Source organism: Lissotriton helveticus, chromosome 6, assembly GCF_964261635.1.
Source record: "Lissotriton helveticus chromosome 6, aLisHel1.1, whole genome shotgun sequence".
NCBI classification, from domain to species: Eukaryota; Metazoa; Chordata; class Amphibia; order Caudata; family Salamandridae; genus Lissotriton; species Lissotriton helveticus.
In genome coordinates this window covers 473,187,401-473,208,883 of record NC_136067.1, presented here as the reverse complement: position 1 = coordinate 473,208,883, position 21,483 = coordinate 473,187,401, and positions in this window count along the sequence as shown.

Sequence of the window (21,483 nt, the reverse complement as noted above, 5' to 3'; positions counted from 1 at the left end):
CAGAAAAGGAAAATAAAAAATGTTAGTTTACAGAAAGTTTAGCCATGTAAGCAAACACAGATTAAACCTGCTCTGCTCCCTTCTAAGCGTATGCTTTTTTCCACTGTATCCTCATTAGTGGATATCGGGGTTCAGACTTCTTGCATCAGCAGTACATCAAAGAACATACTGTACTGCAAAACAGCGGAAACGAAAAATAGTCAAATGCTCATGTGAACATCAGTTTAATCTAGTGCAGTGAAGCTGCAGAAATGGCAACACGGTGTCATAATAATCAAGGAAGAGTCATTCATCTTTTCTCATGAAACGCACGCCTTTCTCTTTGACTTATTTGTTTAATATTCAGTTTCAAAACCATTTATCAAATGAAAATTCTCTTCTGATTTTAAAACGTACATATAAGGTTAGCCAGATATGTTACCAAGCACATAAAGTACACAGCGTTTCTTTTCCTTATGCATTCCATTAAGAAGCATGACAATGTAAAATACATAGGGGCAGAATTACAAGGAACTGACGCATCTGCATTGATGTGTCAACCAGGGTCATACAGTAGGACTCACCATGACTGGATGGGTTGTGTCCAGTTAGTGTAAAAATGCATTGAGATCCTTTGTCCCCCAGGCTAAAAGACAGTTAAAACTATTCAACGTGCAATGTGCAAAGGATCAGTTTGCAGTTACAGAGGGCATTCAGTGCTTTACTAAGACAGTCAGGGGCTAAAAAATAGTGAACCAGTGACTAAGAACCACGATCATGCGATAGGACCCAACCTGACATGCTGTGATTTGGCCAGTGCATGTAAAAATGCATTGAGATCATTTGGTTCCCACTGTCGGAGTCACCATTAATATCTTGTCTTTCTCGACATGGACTGCGTACTTTGTTATTAGGTTGTGCGCTTGGGTATTGCATGGTGGGGCTGCGGTGGTAGAGAAGAGCTGTTGCCTGAGTATTTTGATGAATTTGGCACATATCGTCAACGACGAAGGAACAGACGGCCACATGCATCAAGTGAGTTTGGAGTCGCAAACAGTGCGAATCGGAAAAATCGGCCGTTTGCGATTCCAAATTCACTTTTTGGTATGCATGAACCAATTTTTAAAGAACCGCAATTTTGTGCATTTCCAAAAAATGCGATTGCATTTAAGGAATCGCATTTGTGCGATTCCTTAAATGCAATGCATGAATTTTTAAAAAAATGCGAATTTGGAAATAAGAGGTGCAAAAACACACGAGGTTGACCTTCGTGTTATTTTGCGAAATCTTTCAAAAATGCTCAAAAAAGCATTTTTGAAAGTGACATGTTACACACACACATGTCCTTTGGACATGTGTGTGTGAAACTTGCACTTAAAAAAACATTTCAAGGGTGCAGGGGGGGGTCCTTTGGACCCCCCTCGGCACCCTTGAAATGCATCAACAAATTGCGATTCGCACATTAAAAAAATGCAAAAAGGCATTGATTCCTATGGGCCTCAGGCCCATAGGAATCCATGTAATGCCATTCCTTAATTGCAATTAAGGAATCGCAAATACCGAAAATTAAGAAATCCTAAAAAGTTTAAAGATTTCTTGATGCAAAGGATTTTGCAATTCCTAAATTGCGATTCCTTAATTTTCGCAATTTAGGAATTGCAAAATCCTACAATGATGCATGTGGCCGAGAGTTTTTAAAGCAGATTGAAGAAGCTTATTGGCATGTGCGTGCCCGAGGAGCAGTAATACCGGTTTAAGCAACAACCGATTTTCATGGTCTAAAAAGGGGCAGCAGCATAGCAGATGTAGGCAAGTTTCAAGCATGTAATTACATAACCAATTGCTAAGTCATAGGGGTTTGCCCAAATCACCCTCCACTATCTGGGCTAAGAAACAACACATTATACACAATGGTAGTGTGGAGGAATGGATATCTAAATACTACCCACAGGGTGCATCAAAGTACCCCATTCAAGGTCAATCATTCCGTCCCAATTTCTAATGTTTCAAAAACCACATACCACTATTACTTTCTTATTGAAGACATTTTTCATTACATTTTATAGAAAAATTGAACATAGACAAAAACATTCCACACAAATATATACATGTATTCTCTTGAATAGAAAAAGTGCATATCAACAATTCATTAAACAAGTCATCATATGTATATTGTCGCTTAACCCCTGATTTTTAGGTCTCGTCTAGGCAGTGCATGCGCTGTCTCGTCGAGAGATGCTGTATACAGTATAGCGGGGGGAGCTCCGCCCACTTTCCACCTATTTTTTTGATTGGCCGAAATTGTAAATGCTGCATTCTGATTGTTTTTTTGTCAAGTTAGTCCCGCCTCCTGACGGCCATATCGTCATTTTCCTCCTTCCATGGCTATTGGCCCCTTTACGTTAAAAACGTTTTTATTCCCCTGCCTCGCCTCGTTCCCTCTTGCAGTCCGTGACTTCTAGTCCAACGCCCCCCCCTCCGGTTCGTGCCTTCTTCAATGCCCACACTTCCATTTCAAATGCAATAGGTCTTGTGTAAATAGGAGTCCTTTTGCATTTTAAATGCTTGTTTTGCCCTGGGATTGGCTGGGTGAATTTGCACTCTATTTTGCCTGACCTGTCCAGAACACGTGCAATACAGATGGCTATCTTACACATGCGTCCAGCAGCGCCATGGATTTCCTATCACTTTCACACTACAAGTCAGGGTAAGTGTGTATGAATAAGGAAGGCCAGCTCTTGTCGTAGGAGGAGCGGCACAGTGTGTGCTACCTGTTACCCGGGCTGTGCCGCTGCCACCTACTTCCAAACACAACAGTGACTGTTTTCTGTCAGGGCAGCTGGAGCGGACTGCTGTGCACAGTGCTTTTTTCACAGTTTGCTACAGGTGGCTGTTTCTGTGATGCTGCTGCTTAGTGCTTTCACTGCCTCATCACCAGGTGTCTCCCTGGGGGGCTCTGGCATCGGAGGCGGCTCTGTGGAGCACATCCTACCGGCGGGTATAAAGGTGACCGTGTGCGGTGTGCAGATTTTGTGTGAATTTCAGGTTGGCATTGTGGAAGCAGGAACTCCTCACACCTGGGAAGAAAGGGCAGAGGTGCTGGAATTTTGTCCAGCATTTTGTCGCCCGTTTATTGTCTTTAAAAGCTTGCCCTGCGGGCGCTGTTTCATGTTGCAAAACCGATGTTTCCAGCCCACACTTAACTTCATATGTCACTGGTGGCGGGTGATTGGAGCCTGTGAATTTCTGAACTACTTTGTTGGTAGATAACCTTGTGACTCCGGGAAACGATTAAAAGACGATATTTAAAATTCCGACTCTGTAGCAGAAGTGTTGATATTAACAGACGGAGTCAGACTTGCGCATTTAAGTAAAATAACCAAGATCCGCAGTGCACGAGGCGTACATTTTCTCTCTAATTGTTCCCGTCCTTAAAGGCCCCAGAGCAGCCTAGGTATATGCAGCACTGAAACGCTTTCCACCTTAATACTTTGGCTCTCCCCGGTGGGCGTCCTTTTCAGGGATATAGAATAAGGCGTCAACAGCCAAAGCTGCCTATTTGGTATTGAGGAACTGAGGTTCGAGTCTCAGCCTCGGCTCAACACCCACTAATTCTGGATACATTTCGTAACTTCCCGGTGCCTAAATGCATTTGTGTGTCCATGTAAGTAACTGGTGCTCATGTAATGCGCTGCAGTACCTACGGGTCAAGTTTGTGCTATATATAACAAGCATTGGCAATGCCAATTGGTCTCCCCATTGGGAACTTATATGTATTTAGCTATGCAGCACATTAGCGGAGTGGGAGCGCGACACTCAGCATTTTAGCTGATGTCTGCAGAGGGCTTCCACTGCCTCAAAAAGAGCCTGCCTTATTCATATGCACTTACCCTGACTTCTACTGCGAAAGTAATTCAGCACCCACACTAATGTGCTGCCTAGCAAAATACATATAAGATCCTAATGGTGCGACCGATTTGCATTCCCAGTGCCTGTTTAATGTCAGTGTTCGTGCCCTCATTAATAGCAATACACTGCGAGGGAATCCTATATACACAGGGGGTATCCACTAATCCCCTAACACATTTTGTACATGTGTATTTCCACTTGAATGCAATTATTATTCTTGATTTTAAGTGGATTACAAGGAATCCACTAACCCCCTAACACATTTTCTACATGTGTATTTCCACTCAAATGCAATTATTATTCTTGAGTTTAAGCGGATTCCAAGGAATCCACTTAAAATCAATAATAATAATTGTATTCAAGTGGAAATACACATGTGCAAAATGTGTTGGGGGTTAGTGGATACCCCTTGTGTAAGTAGGATTACCTCGCAGTGTGTTGGTATTAATGAGGGCGAGACCACTCACATAAAAAAATCGGGGGTTAGGCGACAATATACATATGAAGACTTGTTTAATGAAATGTTGATATACACTTTTCTGTTCAAGAGAATACATGTATATATTTGTGTAAAAGTTTTTTTGTCTATGTTCAATTTTTCTATAAAATGCAATGAAGAATTTCTTCAATAGGGAAGTAGTAGTGGTATGTGGTTTTTGAAACATCATAAATTGGGGGACGGGACAATTGATCTTGAATAGGGTAATTTGATGTACTCTATGGGTAGTATTTGGATATCCATTCCTCCACACTACCATTGTGTATAATGTGGTGTTGTCACATAACCGGCAGTCCCTCTTACCTCCTTGGCCAATCCAGGCTGGATTAAAAGCTTTTATTGGGAGCACTAGTAATCTCATGTACAATATTTGTCTGCACGTTTCCCATTTATGGCTTCCAAAAAATATGGTTGCGTCTGCCCAACAAGGTAGGTGCCATGCAGGGGCTGCACCATCACTGAGTTTGGTCTCCTTTAGTTGCTGATTGATTGCTTTTTTCTGAGCGGTATATAGTATGTCCCCAACTTGTAGGGCTGCTTCATCAGTCTTGGAGGGACATAATAACACTCCTTACTTGGTTGATCCAAGGATTACCTAGAGCTTCAAATAGGAATTTCAGGTGACCCTTTAATGAGTTTGTTGTGGCCTTCCTTGACCTGATATAACATTTTAGAAATTAGATTTTGCAATCCAATGATTGATTCATGAGGCTCAGATCTAGCTGTAAGCAACATGTATAATATGCTTCAAGGCTCAGTCTAGAACCCCTGGGTAAGCATGGTGGCCACATTGTAACCCTGGGGGAAGTGTAGCCTACATTACCTTTAGGATGGGGACCATCAAGGTGCTGCTTAATAGTCCATTTATCCGACCAACCCCAAAAGTAATGCAGCACATTTCTTTTAAGAGCTCAAACTAGTTCCGCAGGTGTGGCATTTTCGCTGAACCACACACCAAGGTAATTGCACTTCCTTGTTGTATTAACTTTCTTGCTGCCCAAGCGTCAGAACACATTCTTTTTGTTCCAATATCTCCCAAAGCTTAAGAATTTTGTTTTGTCCTGATTAATTTACCTGGAGATAGTTGGTCAAATTGAATGTGTTCAGTGTTTTTAGTGCACGTTGTAGACCAGTTTTGGTGTGGTCCATGATCACAATGTAATCTGCATACTGTATTATTTGCAGATTGGTATTTCCTAGCATAGGAGGAACCAGACAGGCGGACTCCAATGATTTCTCCCGGTCAGAGGTGTAAAGATTAACGCGCAGAGGAACCAAGATGCAACCCTGCTTTAGGCCTCAATTGTTGTTGATTTTACGAGTAACCAGGCTGAGCCCAGATTTCACTCGAACCCATGTCTCAGTGTATAATGAGCAGCTCTTAACAGCAATAAAAGTATAACCCAGGTGTAAAGCTTCCTCTATACAGTTACCCGGCCAACTGTATCAAATTCGCTGTAATCAATTAAAGAGAAAAAAAGAGGTAATTTGTTATTTTGTACAGCTTGATGTCTCAGGAGTAAAATGCTGAGATATTGTCCATGGTTGACAGCCGGCCTAGAAACCTGGTTAAAAAAATAGCAGCATGTCTTTCTCACTTACCCAGGCTTCTAGATGCCCCAACAGAACACGAGCGTAGACTTTGGCTTCTAAGCCAAGAAGCGTGATCAAACGATAATTTGAGGCAATGTCCAATCCTCTTTTTTATGTATAAGATAGAGGGTAGCCCCACTCCTGGCTTCAGGAAACTTTGCTGTTTGACAGGCGAGGTTGAAAAGCGGAGTTAGCAACCTGGCCTAGTTGTCAGGGGTACATTTGACTAGGCTGTTAGGGGCGGGCGGACTATCCATTCTCAAGAAATTAAGACCGGTTCTTTTCCTGGTTCAACTCTGTTATATGGCCAGGTGGCTGACTCTCTGGTTGCTGGTTCTGGAATGGAAGTTACCTTACAGTCGATTTTTATGACCTGGCTGGTCATCTGGGAGGCTACAGGGTGATCCATGTATAACTCTGTTACTTGCCTAACCCATGTTGCTTATGAAATGCCATTCTCTTTGGTTCCTTTGCTGTCTTTTAATTTATTGGGTGGATCCTAGAAGCATGCCTGGTTTGGATCTTTGACCAGCTGAAAAATAGTGACGCATTCCTTTTGGTACCTTTCCTCCTTGTGTTCCCAGACTGCTTTTTACTGAGTTGATCTTATGAGTTTTACTGCTGCTGCAGTGGAATGTGAAGGATTTTGACTGTATGCCAGCTGGGCTTTGCGGAGAGCTCTTATTATGGAGATGATGGCTTTGTCATACTAGGATACAACAGTTCTCCTATCTAGACCAGTCTGTTGAAAGCTATGCGTGGTCATGTTTCCCAGCAGAAGCACTCTGAGATCTTCCATGCAAATTGCCAGCATCTGGAGGGCTGAATCTGAATGATTCGGAAATAGTATGAGCTCCTGTTTGCCTAACCATGCGATGGATGACTGTTGCTGAATGTCCTGCCCTCCACCCAATTCTTCTGACTAAGTTCATGTTTCTTTCCCCGTTTAAGATCACACATGAGTGCACTTGTCTGATGGTTGTGATGGCAAATTCAGTGTGCGTTTTAGAGGGTTATGATCACTTTCTATTCTAACTGCAATTTCAAAGTCTGCAAGCTGAGCTACTAGGCGCTCGGAGAGAAAGACATAATCAATGGTCGATAGGTCTTTACAAGTCAGAGGGAAGGACCGTTTCTTTACTTTCATCTCAGTTTCTAGCAGTGCCCACATCAGTTTATGAGTTGACTGGAAATCCTGCATATCAGACTCCACTCTTGACCAAGTGTTACTTTTGATGGGAACCCCAAACCTCGAGTGTTGAAGTCTCCTACAATATTAATTTTGTGGCAAGGGTGATTCAGTAGGAGCGACACCAGGCTGTCAAGCAGGTCGCTTGCCGTCATTGACATATTTACTTTTGGTGCATTAGGATAAAATCTCACCAGTATCAGGCAAAATGCTTTCCTGTTGAGATTCAGGCCTCTGATGTAACTGCTTGGGCCGCTGTTCAGCCAAGATCCAGTGTGGTGGCCTCCAACTTACTTCAGTGCTTGATAAAGATAGGCAAGCCCCTCATCAGGTGCCCAAAAAGACTTGTGTGGAGCACCGGTGTGAAGGTCTCATGGAAACCTGCCACAATCAACAGGGCAAGAGCCCAGGTCTCCTAGAGACAGAGCATGCCACCTTACACTAGGTATGACATTGTTACCCTACTCACACTAACGATTTGTGGCTGGCCATGTTCCATGAGACCACTGAGCGGGTGGTGTTTCACCCCTGTGGGTGATGTTGTGAGCCTCTCTTGGGGCTAGGGATGATTAGACATTCTCCTGGTTGTGAAGGATTCAAATTTCCCCTGATCCACATGTATATTACTTGCGATGTCAGAGTATAATTCTCTCTGGTTGTGCGTGCGTACAATTGTTATGGTGCGTCGATTCTCAACTTCTTCCATGATCCAGCCTTGGTTATTTTCTATTGTGCCCTTCAGGACGCTCATGATGGATTGTTGTGGGTGTGGGTTTAAGAGAACATAAGGATATTTCACCAGTGAAGGTTTGGCAAGGTCAATCCCTCAATCATCAACAATGGCTTTTTACTCCTCCAAGAGTGTAATCTGATGGAAGGTCTGGGCACTTCCAGTCAGACTGTGTGCTTTTGACTATAGCATCTCTACATGTTCCTTTAAGTCGCGTTCGAAGGATCTTTTGTTCTCACTGTATTGTGGAGGGAATCTGCAGTCCAGCTGCTGCATTTCCAAGATGTTCGATAGTAGAAGCCGCTGCATTCAGGGCCATCTGTCCTTCATCTGTCCCTGGTCAAAGTTTTTCCTCAACTTCCATATGAACTGGAGCCCTGCATCATCAAGTTTATAACTGGTCACTATCAGCTGAGGTGTAGAAATATTCAGTTGGACAAATACAGGGAAGTACTTTGCTTAATAAGATCCCGCCAGTATGTTGGTAACTTCAAATGGCTTATGTGTCATCAAACTTATTTTTAGTAAGTGTTGCTTCTTTGATTGCTTTTTAATCTTTTTTTGCCCTCCTCGATAAGCTAGATGTTAGTGGGGGGCTGGTGCTGTCAGTGTAGCAGAGCTCTCATGCTATCCTCTTGTGTCTGCTGACTCTGTAGCAGACGGGATTCTTCTCCTCTTGGGTTCCACCTGATATTCCATGGTGACAGAAATGAGCACACTGCTATTTGCGAAGACCAGTGTATTGAGTGTCTCAGGTGCGATCCATTAGGTGAAGATTGCTGTTCTCTCGGGTATTCCTGGTCCGGCGTTAAGTGAGCAAAATAGCTCACCCTTATTCAAACTTATATCCTGAGACATTGGCTTGCTGCCTTGGCCTTAACGGTGCCCACCAAAGCTCCTAATATATCAGGTAAAATGCTTAGCTTATAGATGATAGGGGAACACAGGCAGGGTGAGCCCTTCCGGGGTGCTCTCATAAGGACCTCCAGACTACTTAGTTTCTTCCCTAATCCTGCCAGATGAGTTGCCAAAAACTCTAGCAGGTCAACCTGTAATTCCATCTTGTTTGAGTGCCAGAGTAGAGCCCTGGTGATTGTGTCCTGTGAGGCAGTTATTGCAGTCAACGAGTGGGCATTGGGTGCAAACTATGTGTCTGGAACTAGGCCATAGTCCTTTTCTGCAGATGACTGTCCCACTATCAGGTTTTGACTGAGGTTCTCATTTATATGGGTCTCTATGATGGCTAGGAAGCAATCTGACAGGTTGCCCAGTTCCTGATCAGTTAGACTCTCCCTCTTGGACATAATTGGCGTGGTATTTATAGTTGATGGGATAGCTACGGAATTCTGCTTCTCTAATCCTACATTGATTTTGTTCTTCAGCTTTTCTCCCACCCTTGATCGTCGATGTTTAGAGGCTTGTAATTAGTGCCTACCAGAGCCGCCTTGGTGCTACCATTCCTATTGGCCAGAGATTTTATTAGCGGGATTGGGCATAAGACCTGAACCATTTAGTCTAGTGCACAGTGGTACCCCATCTGAGGTTGCTTCTGAGTTGATACCAGTAGATTTGAGGACCTATTGCCCGATCGTTGTGGGGGATGTCACAAGGAGCGGGGACTGTTGGAATACTTCCTCATTTCTTACTGATCCATGGCCTCATGGACAGGAGAGATGTTGGGGTCAGAGAGTTAAGAAAGCGTGAATGTGACCTACATCGGCTCCCTTTTGCCGGATGGCAGTTTTCATCTCGACATTGTCAGTATGGTTAACAGTGTGGTTACATCTTGATTGGCTTTAGAGGGGCTCTGTGATGATTTCCACACCATGTTTTCTGCCAGGAAGCTTGCCGGTTGAAGAGTTGGTATAATTACTCTGGATCCACGGTTGCCTTACTCTTGCCTTATTTTTACAGGGTACTTCTTGCAGGCAAGCAAAAAGTTTCAATTTAGATGGCTGTGTTGCACACAAGAGAGCTACTGAGAAGTAGATGTAGAGCTACCAGTAGTTCACAAGCTGTTTGTTGGAGAAGCCTGTTCTAAAAGATCCTGACATCCAAAGAAATCCAAAAGCTATTCACTCATAAGACTGTTAGGTACAATGACATGCACAATTTTATCGCATTCTACTTCATTTACCTCTAAATAGAAGTGCAGTAACATGATTGCATTGACACCAGAAAAACAATTTGCTACTCATCACGTACAACACCAAAAGGTGTACCTCTCTCTCAACCTACATCTTTGAACACAAATACAGCAATAATAAAATGCTCATGCAATATTTCCTTCACATTTCTTCATTCCACTACACCAAAGGTGCAGCCACAAATGACAGGGTAATAGCATCGCTCTTGTTAACAAAATACTTCCCACAGCCAGCATCTTTACAACCAAGTACAAAGTACAACCTAAGGTGTGTTTCCTGTCACCTGTGTGCTTGGTGTCTCGTCAGCCATATCAAAAACTACATGAATGCAATTACAATGTGGTACGATACATCTTGTTAGTGAGGCATCCTTAGCGCTAGAAAGACTTTATTCAAGGACACTTTTAGCTTTCAAGGAACACAGAATTCACAATCGTTAATATGTTCCATGGACCTATGCTTGCCTTGACAAAAACAGCAATTTTCGGAGGAAATGTTATTGAAAATGGATTGCACAATGCTTGTGGGCTGAGATGCTGGGCTTGATTTGTGGGAAGGAGAAAACTGCTGCTGCATGCCAATGCAATCAATGACCTACTTTCAAATATTCCGACGCTCAACTACAGTGTCTTTCTATCGCCCATATATCAAGTTATCTTTACAAAAAAGGAAGAGCTCTGGCATGCTTTAAAACATGCCCAAATAAAAGATGGTAAACTGTTGCTTTTATTCCAATACATCGCTTTGAGCAGGATGCTGCTTGCAGACACTGGCCTCATCTCTGCCACCCAAGGACTTATTACGTTCAGCAAAATACATTCTTTTTAGGCACGTAACAGAAATGTCTTGCTAGGCAAGTTACATGCAGGGTATTCACGCAAGGTAATGGCAAACAGAGAGGCATATTATCAATGGCCAGCGATAATTATCGCTTGCCGTACATAGCGATAGAAATATTATCGCTGGCTATCGCCATGATAACGCTATATTTACAATGCATGTGGGAAGGGTATGCCCAGACGTGGGTCCCGTGCTCACTACACCACTGGAGTCACGCTATCCTGGCTGATGAAGGCTGATAGCCAGTAACCGGTTCTAGGATGCTTGATTCCGGTCCAGGGAAGACATGGCTTGGCAGTTCGGTCTGGACTGTTCCCATGAGGCACAGGGTCAAGACTGATTTGCATATGCCCATGTCTGAATTGGGCTGGCTTGGTGAGCAAAATAACGATGGATTAAACCCAGATATGTGCCTGGGGGTGAATGTTTTTCCATTGTGCAACATTCCGTCCATCATCTTGTGTGTTTTGCTGTTCACCCTATGTGGGAAGGTTATGCCCAGACGTGGGTCCCGTGCTCACAATGCCACTGGAGTCAAGCTATCCTGGCTGATGAAGGCTGATAGCCACAAACAGGTCCTAGGATGCTTGATTCCGGTCCAGGTAAGACATGGCTTGGCAGTTCGGTCTGGACTGTTCCCATGAGGCACAGGGTCAAGACTGATTTGCAAATGGCCATGTCTGAACTGGAGTGGCTTGGTGAACAAAATAGCAATGGATTAAACCCAGATCTGTGACTTGGGGTGAATGTTTCGCCATTGTGCAACATTCCGTCCATCATCTTGTGTGTTTTGATATTTACAACGCATAAACGCATAGCGCCATGGCGATAATATTTCAGCGATAGAGGTGTTTTCAATGGAACATCGCCGGTTTTCCATCAATGTTCCATTGAAAACAGAGATAACATTGCTGATATGACCCTGGGTCGTATCAGCATAATCCATCTTCCATTAAAAGTATGCCTTAGTCAGGAATTTAACAGATGTTAAATTCCTGAGTTAAGGCTGAGGTAGCGCAATTTTTTTTATTACTGCACCTCCTTGTTAATATCACAAAGCTGCCTTCACGATATTAACATGTGTTGTTTTCACAGCCATGCCTTCTTTGCATCTCATTATCGATGCTAGGCTGTGAAAAAACGGGCACTACATCGAGGAAACACGCGCTAGCATGTCCTTGATGATATTGCGAAATAATTATCGCTGCTTTTCGCCCAAAAACGGATGCTAACGCGGCGATAATTATATCACCAGACGTTGCTAATATGCCCCATAGTTATTAACAATTCAAATCAGAAAAGTACAAAGATCACCAGTGCAGCTTTGTGAAGAGCACAAAACAATACCTTAGATTCGAATTCACCAAATAGACATGCACACATGTTTTGGTTGGCATCTCCCTAGCTTGTATGAAATATTGTCTATCCTTAATGATTATACAAGAGCTGATAAAAACATGTTGCTTGTTCGTTGGCCAGTACACCAATCAACAGAATATCTGTCTTCTTGTGTGCGTTAGTCTACAGCATAGGAGCGGGAGGAAGAGAAGTCACCTTCAATAGAAAAAAAAACTACTGCCTAGATATTATCTTTAAATAATAAAGAATGTCACCAGATATTACCTGTGCTCTGGCATGTCACGAAGCTCATTATATTGTAATTGTGATGTGCACATTTTTTTTCTTTAATGTCTCTGTGAGTAATCTGAAAAATTTGAGTAGTGTAAGTAATGGCTCTGGTGGGTTAAGGGTAGGTCTCTAACTGAGCCCAAAAGAGCCCCAAGCAGACAAAGCCGTATAATCCTCAGATGTGAAGTGTATAAAAAGTTTGATTCATTTTTGAAAATGCTGAATTTGCACTCATTGCAGTTGCACAATTTCAGCACGGATGTAGAGTCATGCTGGACATGATCAGCAGACATCTAGTTAATCAGCCACTCCCTCGTGGGAGTGGACACACATGCACCCCACACCCATCCATCACAGGCGTCACGAGTGACTTGACCCTGCTAATAAAAGGGCCTGGGTGCATGAGCTCTTGGCCATTTACTGGTACTTCATAATTGTGTCTGTCTGTGTGCCTTATTGAGCAGTATGTAGGCCTAAGGCCCACTATTTTACAACAGACTTGCGGTCATGTAATTAATTTTTCCATGTACCTGCAAATCTACTTAGCTCTGACCTGAAATAGAATAGTTAGATTGGCTTCTTCCCCTAGCACGCGTCTTGCTTCTTCTGACTGCTACCAAGTACATCAAGTACATCACAGAATAAGGATAGTGCCACAATACCAAGACTGTGTCACCATCTTACACTTCTGCTGTTCCATAAATACATGGGACTAAATCTCAACTAATCAAATACACAAACAAGGACATAGTAAATATAACTGCACTTTTTGGGGATTTCCCTCTCTAATTTAAATACTGGAAATGTGTATTTACAAGGGATGGGTGGAATTGGTGGAATTGGATTCATTGGAATTTCACAGAATTACATTGCAATTCCACAAGATACGAAGGAATTCCAAAGCAGGGCAGACTTGGCATTGCCCAAAATGCACCCTTGCGTCCAAAAATTGATGCGATGATGCATTTTGTGCTAAGAAATAGTGCTGTCATTTACCAAATGCACTCACAGTGCATATCCCTTTTCCCCCTTACATACTCTGCTTTGGTATGTGGCACTGCTGTAGTGCATACCCCTCAGCATCCTTACATACTCTGCAGTTATCCCTACCTAGCATGTGACGGTGCAAAGGGATATGCACTGTAAGTGCATGTGGTATTTAATATGTCTTTTATACTATGAGTACCTAAGGGCATTGAGGGGTATGCACAGCAGTGCAGTCTGTAGATTTTATACAAGGCTGGAAGAGGGTGCTGTCATTCTTTATTTAAAAATCCCTGCAGATTAAAGTTTAATCTGCAGTGGTTTTAAGACATAGAGGGGCAGCTCCCTCTTCTAGCCCTGTTTAAATAATCAATACAGTGCTTATTCATTTCGCTGGTGGAGCAGCAGAATTCTTTAGTAATTCCATGTTACAACAGTAACGTGAAATACTAAATTCCTCCAATTCCAGCGGCTGAATTTAAAATTCTTATCATCTCTAGTATTTAATGTTGCCTTCAAAAGGAGACAATCTCAGGATGTCTGAATCATTTTAAGGTGGCAAATGGTCAGAAAATTGTTTGTGACTTCCCACAAACCTGTAAATTGTGGGTCTCCACAAACTTCCAGGGCATGAATCCAGCGGCAGCTGGCACAGGTAAGAGGGATGGGGCGGGACAGGGCGCAGCAGGGGTGGAAGCTGACAGAATAGGTGTTAGTTATTTATTTAAATATACCTTGTTCGTCCTCTGTTGACTTCCACCCTCTCACCCCGACCTACCTTGCTTACCTGCGCCGGCCGGCACATCATTTCTCCCTCATGACTAACTTCCCCCCTACGAAATGAGATGTCACATGGAAGCCTTGCTGTGAGTAAATACTTGCCAAACCAATTTGTATGACTGTCGAAAGTAGTTATAAACTTTTAAAATAAGCTATTTTTACGTGTACTTTACACTTGTACCGGAAAATAGTTTTGTGAATAGGGTCACGTGTTTTCCGAAGGAATCAAAAGGAACTCACTGACCTGTGAAAGAACATGACTGGGCTGAAGGTGGAGTGGTGTGTTTGAGTGACTGTTTTTGTGGGTTCATTATATATAAAGGCGCTTATATGTATACGAGTATCTTTAGTTGCAGGCAGGTATTCTTTACTACTGATGATTGTGCTTTCTTCAACAGTAGACACGTAGGTGCTATGCAATTTCCATTAATGTATTGACTGTATGGATTTGCATCCGTACCTGTGCACAGTTTCACTGATTTGTTTTTGAAGTAACATTGAGATGAACATAGAATTTGACTGACCACCCAGGTACCTTCTGCTTTTAGAGGACCTATACAAATGCTCTTTCTTACAACTGTATACACATTTAACAGTGCCAGTACTGCTTTCTGCTTGCCAAAGCAGGAGAAGTTCAAACATGTAATTCAACGGCATTAATTTAAACCGACGGTATGTGTTTGAACATTCCCTCTGTGCAAATTGTTGAGGATTGCTGTTCGGTTATACTTTGCTGCACATGTAGTCTCAGCAGACTGTGGATGAAGATTTCTAAAATGAAGATCTATAATACACGTTATTGTAGTAGAAAGAATAGCTGGCCAAAGGGCTTCTAAAAGCTAGATATATATGTATCGCGGGAATTGTGTTCTTTTATTCTGTTTTTAGGTTCGCGAAATGGATTAATCTTTCTAAATAGAAGTACTTTTACAAACATGAAATCGTGTTTCTGACCTTTATCGCTTTTTAACACAACATCCACTAATTTGCAGAGATATGTTTTTATATCGTCTTTTTATTCATGGACATCTTTTAGCATATTTTGTGCCCATCTGAAATTAGGCTGCACCGTGGCACCCCATTGTGTGGTAATGATTGTGTTCCTAAGATATGAATTTATGTTGAATATTCACTTAACTCCTGTGCTGAACAAAGGGGAGTGTGCATCTCCAGAACAACAGTTACGTGCACAGAATCCATGCATAAGATGTCATCTAAGATGAAGGACAGGAAGAGGCAGTAAACACAGGGCTGCTGTTCCGAGTTCGCCAGGCTGACCTGAAACTGCAGACAACGTGGAAGGTAATTGCATGAGAGGCAAAGTTAGAATAATGTGGTGTTCATTTCTGAAAGCTGTTTGTCATATATCATGCCAGCTAGCTGAAGACGAAACATCCCGGGCAATATGTGACACCGGAACAGCTGCACCAGACGACGTATTAATTTTTTTTCTCAAAGGAGGGGTTATGCACAATTGCACAATAAAGAAAGCAGAGCATGACAGGACAGCAACTCATGCAAAAGCAAACAGTTCAAACCACTCAGTTAGGATACCTGATCCACTCATCGGCCTCTGTTTGTGACAGGAGCCCATTATGGGAGGAGGAAGTCAGTATTGAGTAATTATGGGATGCAGTGGCAGGGCAAGCTGTTTGCCCAAGTGAGAGATGCAAGTAGTCATTTAAAAACATACAGAATGTATGAACACGTGCTTGTGTATCCCACAGTTGACAGTGATAATAATAAAAAAAAATGTAAATGCCAGAATCTTAGGAATTTTTATGGAAGTGGATATTTCGAAACAGCTGAATTTCCTCCAACATACTATACCAAAGATAGAGGAAATGACACTGTTAGATTTTCCAAGTAAACCAAAAATGGCAATATAATAAAATACATTCCTGTACCCCACAGCAATGATGCGAGACGATTAGAATAATTTACTGTACCGTACACAATACAGTCTGCTTCACCAGGAAAGGTGCCCTTAGAATTCTGTCTTATTAACTAATCAGTAGGGAGAATGTACTCCACAATAAAATGCCAGTGCAAAATAAAACAAAACTCAGCACACAACCAACTCAACAAGGCTCGATGGACTGAAGTCGAAAAAGCCCTAAAATCTACATACAGTCAATATCTTCTCGAAGCTTTAACAACCACCACCACAGTTGCGCTATGGAACAAGAATCCATCATTTACAACCTTTAAACAGATCATAAACAAAGCAGCAAAACTTCATTCACGGCTGCTAGACAAAAACAGCTTCAGCCTTAGATCACACGGTTGGATGGTGATTAATAACTATAAAATCTAAAAACCAGCTCCTTACTTAGGTCTCACATCCCCGGTACACCTAAAAAAGGCAACTGACGGCACTTCGCTTTAGCCAGTTACCATCACTTGCTGACCACCTGACTTGGAAACACAATGGCCCACAACAAGTAGACTTTATGGCAGATAAAAAGGAATTGTATTAGTCTCATATTTGTATGCCCCTATCTTCATACAGCACGTGGCACTTTACTGAGAAAATATTTTATCGCAAGAGAAAGAAAGACAAACAGAGCAGCAAACATACAAGGTCTAGACCCGCCAGATCCTCAATTGAACTGCAAACTGGTAAACACCTAAACACCATGAACTGGCTCCGAGAACAGCAGCTAAGCAGGAACATTGACTTTAACAAAGATCAGAAAACTTTCTTGTGCAGATATAAAAAAATTGACCTTCCACGACTGATCTTACGAACTATGCCATGACAGAAGTTTAGATCAGACGAACATCTATCAGTCACAAGACTGACGACTGTGTGAATCTTGTTCATTTAGAACAAGAAACCTAATCCTCATGTAGTTTATTATGTTTCATTTTAATAATGAGACCCGGATGATTTTTTAGCTAGCACTAAGCATTTTACACTCTTATAACGCCCTTTTTTCACACTGTATTCAATCTTAGACGCAACATTAATTATGTCAAACTCAAAGTTGGAGTTTGTATTTTTCTGGCTCATTTGCACACTGTACCAATTTGTAGACGAAATGTTCATCATGTCTCTACTTAGGAATTCCTTAACATTTTAATCATTACCTAAGCATACCTGAGCAAGGTCAAGTTTAGAAGTAGTGTTATCAAGTATCACTTTTTTTTTAATCTATGGCAGTGTGTTTATCTTATCTTGTTTTTTACATGCATATATTGTTACAGTCACAATGAAGGAACACAAAGGTAATACTAAACCTCAAAAAATTTTGTTAGTTCTAATACCTCAATTGAGCCCAGTTATCACAAAAAATAATATTGTCCTTGTAATGTATTGTGAAACAAGATGTCTTTTATCTTTTATTCTTGAAGTACAATCATTATAGCTGTTTACTAAAGGTACATTAAATTCACCTGATTTCATGCCACTTGAATCTGTATTAGAAGGAATCAGACGTTTTGTTGAATGGCAGTGTTGGAAATGGCCCTTTCTGGAGGGTTATCCTCTACATTTTGCCTACCTCCTCAATTTTCTCTGACCTGTTTTGTTTGGTTTTAGGACTCTGGACACTTTACTGCTGCTGATCAGTGCTAAAGTGCATGTGCTCTCTCTCGTAAACTTTGTAAGATTTGTCTACACCTGTTTGGCTGTATTTAATTTACCTATAAGTCCGTTGTACATTGGTACCCCATATGCACAGGGCCTGCAAATTAAATGCTACTAGTGGGCTTGCAGCACTGCTTGCATCACCCACCGAAGTAGCCTTTCAAACCTGTCTCAGGCTCTGCAGGGCCTGTGCTTGCAGTTTACTGCTGCAGTGATGTGGCATTCAAAGTGTTTGCCATAACCAAAACTCCCCTTTAACTACATATAAGTCACCCCTAAAGTATGCCCAAGCTAGCCCTATGGGTAGGGTGCTGTGTAGGTAAAAAGTAGGACATGTGCCTTTGTTGTGTGGCATGTCCTGGTAGTAACTAAAACCCTATTTGGCTTCTCACTGCTGTTAAGCTGCTCCTCTCATAGGTTTGCATTGGGAATTCCCTGATATGTGCTTCAGTGGTAATGTCTGATATGTATGTTTGGAATAGTAGTAATAGATCCTGTGTATTGGTGAAAGTGGATTTGTTATTACTATTTTAAAAATGCCACTTCTAGAAGTGGGCATTTCTGTGTGCTTATGATTCTTTGTGCCCTGCCTGGTTGTGTATTCGGCGTCTGGTTAAGACTGACAGGAGAAGGGAATGTGCATTCCCTCTAGACATTCACATGAGGGGCTGAGGTTTGTCCTTCGCTTCCTGTGTGACTCTGCACTGGGCTGACTAGACCTCGGCTGAATTTAGAGTAAGGGGAGGAGATTCCCTTGCACCTGAATAGGCCTGGTCTGCATTCAGAGTGGTGGCAGAAGTTGCACCAGCACCTGGATAGGGCTGTGCCTGAATTACACAATGCTGTCTCTCCCCCCTGTAGTTTGTCTGGAGCCAGGGCTTGGTATTGAATGGGGGGTGTTGTGCACTTTTAAATAGTTGAAGTACCCCCAGAACAAAGACTTTTGCAGTATAAGAACATGTGCTGTGACCCCATATTTAAAGACACTGCATGGACTTGTAACCAGATCCTGCTGGTTCTACAACAGAGGACTGCTGTGCAGCAGGAGGAACTGCCATTTTGGACTTTTGGCTATGGGGGACTAACCTGCTGCCTGTTGGGTGGCTGAAGGGACTGCCATCCTGCCAAGTGAGTCTGTGCTGGCCTGCCTGCCTACTGCTCTCATGCTCCAGTTGTCTCTAGGGACATGTGCATGCCCCCTCCCTGTTTCTCCAGGTGGTCTTGAGGATCAGGAAGATTCTCCTACATTGGGTTGTGGCTCCTAAAGGGCACTCTGGAACCCCCGGCTCGAGGAGCCCTGCATCACCTGTCAGCACCAAGGTCTTCACTGAGCTGCAGTGGGTAATACCATTGGAGAGCTTGCATCTCTGACCTGCTACCCCCGAGGTCCCTGTGAGTGAGTCCTGCCGACATTGCCTCGTGGTTGTGCTGCTGGAGGGACACCTTCTTTGTGGCAGCTGCACTGCATGATTGTGGGCAGCCATCTTGTGCTGTTTGAGGCGGGGGACTAGAAAGGTCTCCCCGCTGTGTCCGAAGGGGTGTGGGCATGCCTCTGTCCTGGTGACACATACCTTTGGAGGATTGAACCCCGTTAATGTCTTGCAGCTGCGCAACACGATTTTGGGCAGCTGTATACTGGCACTCTTTCCGCCTGAAGTAGAAGACTCCGGCAGGTCTCCCCTTTGCTAGCTCCATTGTATTAGCAGCGGTCTGAGAAACCCCAGAGGATCCCAGACAGGCTGTGACTTGGAGCCGTCTTCTCGGGCTGGGGAAGGCTGCAGGGATTTGTTGATGCGTGGGGGACCAGGCTGGGTCTCACTGCCGAATTTGGCAATTTGTGTGGCCCCCGCCCACCCCCTCTTTTCTAAAATGTACCTGGGGGGCACTTGCTGGTTGTGGTGAAGGCAGGGTGGTGAATGCCTCAACAGAGGTCCCCAGCCACCGATGGCGGGGATTTATTCTTAATCTACTATAACTGACAAAATAGGCATGCAGGAGTGTCTGCGGCCTACGAGGTGGGCAGGAACACATCCCATGGGCTACGAACCTATACTATAGTACGGACCCGAAACTTGCTGTTTGGAAAGCAGGTTTTACGGGGTCCATGGTCCCTGGGGGGCTTAGGGAAATAGTAGTTTAGTGCCTATAGGATGCTGAGTTTTTCACATGCACTTTACCCTGTGAACCAGAACTTACCGCATTGTATATAGTAGGAGCAAAGGAGCGACATACCCTATATGATTATGAAGTTGTCAGTATTATAGATGCATATGCTGATGTTTTGTTGACCTGTTTACAGTCTGCACCCAACTGCTTCCTTTTCTTTTATGCCCTGATGTAATGTTCAGTATTGTAGTGCTGGTTTGCATGTACAGTAGTGGTGATTCATGTTCATGTTCCCGTACATTCTGCATTTCATGTTTCTAGGTATAGGTCGTTTTATGCCTTACCATGAAAAGATAATGAATATTATTTCAGAGTATACATTAAATGTGCAGTAGTGGTGGTTCTTATGACAAGTGCAACTTAGAAGTATTTACGTGAGTGCACTAACTGTGATGTCATGACAATCGCCTGATGGGCGAAGTAATTTATGTGATTGTGGTCTAATGTGATTTATGAATAATACAAAGGATATTTTTACATAACCTTGTGTGGAGTCTCTTTTAGTGGTGTGCCTGGTGTGTCACTGGTGTGTGTGTTGCACAGACGCTTCACCGATTGCATCTGGGTCAAACTTGACTGCTCTGCCAAGCTACCAAGGTGGTGGCAGGGGTTATCTTTGGTGTGTAACTCCCTTACCCTGTCTAGAGTGGTGGGTTCTGCCTGGCATAGGTGTATACCTAGCCAACCAGAAATTGCATTTCTTACAGGCATTATAGACCTAAGAATTATTTTGTCATGTGTGCTCAACATGCCCACAAGTAGCAAATTAAAACAATGGGTATACTGAACTTAAAAAAAAAAAAAAACAATGGGTATATTCTGTTTGTTAATATTTGAAGAGTAATCTTCTGAATTTGCGTAATTGTGTTACGCAAATCTCCTCGAAACGGTAAAGAAGCATCGCGAACACGCAGAAATTCCGCGAACACGCGGAATTGCTTGTTCGCGATGCTTTTTTCCAGTTCGCAATTGCTGTTTGCGTGCTCAGGGGGAAATATCTCGCGAACACACATTTTGAGAACGCGAACAAGCAAAAAACTTCGCAAAGTCATGCAACGCAGAATTTTGGGCAACTTTGCATTTTCTGCGAAACACGAAATTACCCAAATTCCGCAAATTCCGTGAGCGGAACTTAATTTACCTGCAGGTCTAGTGAATATCCGTTATTTGTTTGATATGTTCAACACTATGCATAAAACAACAACTGAATCAGAAGTTTTGGGATTCTTAACCATTCTGATTATTGTTCATTCTTATAAGAAGAAAAAACAGCAATGGAGAGCAAATTCCAGAATCACACTTACAAAATTTACATATAGTGAACATTATCATTGTTAAGTGGTTATTTGTTGATGAAAAGTTAATTTGGTACCTTTTTGTTTGCAAACCTTTACTATGCAAATTGAGCGCACCACCCCATAGCAAACTTCTTGTGCTCTTGTGCAC